Raw genomic sequence first — 5,307 nt, 5'->3', positions numbered from 1 at the left:
GGAAGGAAGAAACAACCAAACAGAAAACGATGGAGAAACAAGAAATCAAAAAAATGAGGAGAGGCTTAGGAACCTCCAGGACATCTTTAAACATTCCAACTTCCAAATTATAAGGGTACCAGAGGGGAAGAGGAACAGCAACATGTGGAAAACTTATTTGAACAAATAATAAAGGAGAACTTCCCTAATCTGGCAAAGCAAATAGACTTCCAGGAAATCCAGGAAGCTCAGAGAGTCCCAAAGAAGTTGGACCCAAGAAGGAACACACCAAGGCACATCATCATTACATTAGCCAAGATTAAAATGGAGAGAATCCTAGAAGCAGCAAGAGCTAAGGGGACAGTTACCTACAAAGGAGTCCCCATCAGACTGTCAGCTGATTTCTCAAAAGAGACCTTACAGGCAAGAAGGGGCTGGAAAGAGGTATTCCAAGTCATGAAAACCAAAGACCTACAACCAAGATTACTCTATCCAGCAAAACTTTCATTTAGAATGGAAGGGCAGATAAAGTGCTTCTCAGATAAGGTCAAGTTCAAGGAGTTCATCATCACCAAGCCCTTATTATATAAAATGTTAAAGGGACTTATCTAAGAAAAAGAAGATAAAAAATATGAACAGTGAAAGGACAGCAAACTCACAGTTATTAACAACCACACCTAAAAGAAAAGCAAACTAAAAGGACAGCTAGATCAGGAGCAGAAACATAGAAATGAAGATTTCATGGAGGGTTAGCAATAGGGGAGTGGGAAGAGGAGAAGGTACAGAAAATAAGTAGCATAGACAGTAGGTAGAAAAATAGATAGGGGGGTAGTATGGGTAAGATTAGCTTGGTGGGCTGGGGGGTCGTGGGGGGGGGGTGCAGGGTGGAGGGGAATGAAGGGGGGAATAGAACAACTATAATGGCATAATCAATAAAATTTTTTAAAAAAGGAAAAAACCCTCAGTGAAGAACATGCAAATATGCATGGTACTCAACATAATAAACAAATACAGTCACACAATATGGTGATCACAGTCAGAAATCATAAAAATATAAAAGTGAAAATCTGGAGTTGAGAAATATGATGAATAAAATAAAAACTGCAGAGAGTTCCAAAGTAGGCATGCTCAAGATGTGAAAGGGATACATCATCTCAGCGGCAGCTTATATGAAATTTGACTCCAGTTCTTGTTTTTAAGATTTATTTTATTTTATTTTTAAAGATGGAAAGGGAAAAAGAGAGGGAGAGAAACATCAACAGGTGGTTGCCTCTTGTACGCTGCCTACTGGGGACCTGCCCTGCAAACCAGGTATCTGCCTTAGACTGGGCATCGAACTGGTTCCACTTTCATTCACAGGGCAGCACTCAATCCAGTGAGCCACACCAGCCAAGGCTGACTACACTTCAAAGAAAACAGAAATAATAAATATATACAAAATATTTTATTTGGCTTGGCTAGGTGGATTAGATGGCTGGGTAGTTTTCCAGAGCAGCACCAAAAGCTTGCCAGCTCTATCCCTCCATGGGGACACAAAGGAGGCAACTGATTGATGCTTGTCTCTCACACTGATGTTTTTCTCTCTCTATCTTCCTCTCTCAGTCTCTCTATGCCTTCCTTTCTAACAGTCAATAAGGACATCTCAGATGAAAATTAAAAATAAAGAATTATATGAAGATGCTATCAACAGGATTATAAAAACTAATGTTGTATATGAATCCATGTCAAATCCATTAGGTTTCTCGTAACACTATTGACGTAAAATCCTTCTGCCTATGAGGACTGAGAACAGCAGGTATTGGAGCAGCTGGGATAGAAGAAGGCACTGCCAACACACCACCCTGCCAACCCCAAGACCTACCCAGAAACCTGGGAAAGCAAACTATGTACCTATACTCCACACGTTAGGACAGAGCAACCCCTAAGCAATGAAGGGTGCAGGACATACAAAGCCTAGACCAAGTTCATGGTGACTGTAAAAGTAATTATTTTTTAAAGAGAAAGTTAACTTATTAATGTTTCTGGCAATGAGGGACAAAAACGGAACCCTGGAGACAGAATCAAAGGTGAACCCAAGGCAAACTGCTGCTGTCCATGGCTTGCTGGGTGCCAGTCTGGTCAGGACCCTTAGAGGTTATAACAGAACCAAACTCAACCCTGAAGAAAGGTGGGTGCAGGCATGCCCCAGTTGAGCGCAAAGGGACAGTCAGTGTCTTACCCAGCGAGGATACATGAGCAAAGTTCTCCAGCATCACATCCAGGTACAGGCGTCTCTGAGCCTCATCAAGGAGGCGCCATTCTGTCCTGGACAGATACACAGCCACATCCTCAAAGGTCACAACAACCTGTCAGAATTAATAGAAATGAATCCAGAATAGTCTGTCTGAGACCAGCCCTGTCAATGCTATTCTAGACTAATCTTACCCACTCCTAAAACCACCCAGGATACCCCCTTCAGAGAGGAAAACAGCCCTGCTGCCTGCTGTCTCATCAGTCTCATTAATCACTCACACTGCCCTCAGCAACCACAGAAAAGATTGGTGGTACAGCAGGTAAGTAGGCATGTGTTCTCAGGCCAAACTTTCATGACTCCATCCTTCCTGTCCAGCAATTCTAGGGAGTCTCACAGATCACGCGTCTACAGCAGGGGCAAACTTGGGCTTATGTTTCACCCTTCAATCCCCACACCATGGACCCAAGCCCATGAGTTCACATTTCCTCCAGCTGGGCACAGTATGATGTCTTCTTCCTTCACTTCATACCCCAGGTTCAATTCCTCAGCTCTGCCACGTCCTGCTCCACACCACAGGCATCCATCCCTCTGGAAGTACCAGTGAACTTAGCATATGGCTTCCAGACAGTGCTCAGGTATTTCAGAATGACCTAGTTCAACCGAGGCAGGGCAGAAAGAATTTAGAGAAAAATCCTGACAGGTGGAAGGAAGATGTAGGAGGCCACAACACTTAACCACAGCCCTCCCTTGGGGCCCCAACAAGGAAAACAGTGAATGGCAGAAAGCCCCTTGGGCAACCACAGGACTACTCAACACAAGGAACCCTCCCAACCAGGAGTCCCACTCACAACTTATGCCAAGGAGCTTGAAGATGTAGCCCCCACCCTGCAAAACGAGTAAAAATCCCAACAACTATTTCGCTCCTGTCTCTTCACATGGCCTGACGTGTTCAGAAGCACACGTTTGGCTTCCTGAACTGAATCGCCCGCACTGGCGTTTTTCTTTTTTCTGCCTGCATAAAACTTGCTTTAGTCTCAACCTGATTTATTACACGAATTGCCCCTAGCCCACAGGGTGTTAGAGGTTCAATAAGAACACTGCCCTGACCTCTCATCCGGTCACCCTCCAGTCACACCATGTGTCACCCACGACCGTCTCACTGAACCAGTCACTGGGTCCTGGGCTCCAGCAAGTGAGGGACTCACCAAGCCCACCCTGCAGGGATCCCTGAGGTGATGGGAGAGCCCGGGGCCTCGCACTCACCTCCACCCTGTGCCTGCCGCCACCTAACTCTGTGGGCGGAGCCGGGTCAGACCAAAGACCAAATAGGTTGTCCCTGGTATGGGGTCGGCTACCTCAAGTGCCAGTCATCTGAGCAGCTTTGCTGGGTCTCACAGCTACTGTGGGGAATACAACTCTGGCGCCTGCTCTACTTGTTATTCAAAATTCACGTGCTTAACATCTAATAAGGAAGCTGAGAGAACAGGAAATGCCAGCCAATGGAAGGCACAAGTCCTGCCCTACAGTAGTACCCGACCGGAAATGCTTTGCAATGGGTTTATTGGCTCGTGGTCCTGCTATTCCACGCCTGCCTTGTAGGTAATGGAGATCTTACACTCCAGGGTGGCATCCTGTAATACGCCAGCGATTTTCAGGAGTGGATTTGCAAATTTACACACCAAGATGACCCTGAGAATAGGAAGTGCGCCGCATTGCCTTGCAGTGAAAATCATTTCTCAGGCGAGGGCCTGTGGTATGCCTGCAACTCCATTTTTGATTCGCGGCATGACACGTGGCTCCTTCAGGCTGGATGTGGTTGGGGAAGGTTGTTCAGGTCCCTAACGCTATTTACCCAGACGCATTGGACTGGCTTTGCTAAGTTAATGTATTAAAACATGCACTAATACTTAAGTGCATCTTTTCCTGCATGCAGCGAGTCTTCCTGTTGCCTGTGCAGTAGTGTGATTGCAGTCCACACTAATTTGATTTGATCCCTCTGATTTAAATTATAACTTTTTCCCTAACAATGGAGTACATGTTGAAGACCTCAAAGACATGCAGTTACTGGCATTCAACCCACAAATTGCATGTAAAGTATCAGACCCACCCAGAATATAGTAATTCAGCTAATCTTGCTGATTCATTTTTTCGTCAGGGCATGTTCTAGGGCATGAAATGTTCAGTAGCACTACATCGAAAATGAAAATGTACATACCATAATTTAAAAATTACTTAAGATTCACAAAATGCAAACGATTATCTGAGACTTTGTTGAATTGCATACAACCTTTTTGCCATCTCAGGGATTTATATACCTGTTGATGTGAACACATTATCTCTGAATCTCAGTAAAGCACATCTCATTAAAGGGGTGGGGATATGACCCATGGGAAGAATCTGAAATTTTACCAGATTAAAAACCTGGTTACTGTACTGAAGATATAACATAGAATGAGTCACAAGAATATAAGGCCAACCTTAGAAAGTAAAATGAGATGCAAGATATAGAAATAAATGGGAGTCCATTATTTGTAATTTAATTATCAATAAAGAAAAATTAATTGTAAAAAAAACTGGCAGAAATAAATTGTGGGAAAGTTATTGCCATTTTCCTTAGCGTAAAAATGGTTTTCTACTTATGGTAATGAAAGAGAACTTACGTGTTCCACAGTTAAGGGTGTATAGGTGAGATGAGGATAACTACAGCACTGTCAAAAGAATAAGATTACGAACAATTCATGAATAATATTTCATGAGACACCAAGACACACTTATAAAACCTGTCAAGAAAAGGTTCTAAAATACAACTAGCTATTCAGGCAAGTAAAGTAACTTAAATCTAAAGGATGGGGATGATGTTACAATTCAATGACAATTGTTGGAACTGAGTCTAAAAATGAACTGACTCACCTCTGCTTACTGGACCGACACTTTTTCTCATATAGGCTGATTACTAAAATTGGTACTTGTATCTCTTCAATAACTGTGGAAGTGTCTGACTTACAAATAAGTGATAGAATGCAATGCAAAGGCAGACACATGAAAATATAATGCCCAAAACACACAGGTCACATAAAGGGCTGCTCACTGCTGCT

This window comes from Artibeus jamaicensis, unplaced genomic scaffold (genome assembly GCF_021234435.1).
Source record: "Artibeus jamaicensis isolate MK-2021 breed Jamaican fruit bat unplaced genomic scaffold, CSHL_Jam_final contig_723, whole genome shotgun sequence".
Classification (NCBI taxonomy): domain Eukaryota; kingdom Metazoa; phylum Chordata; class Mammalia; order Chiroptera; family Phyllostomidae; genus Artibeus; species Artibeus jamaicensis.
This window is presented reverse-complemented; position numbering follows the sequence as displayed.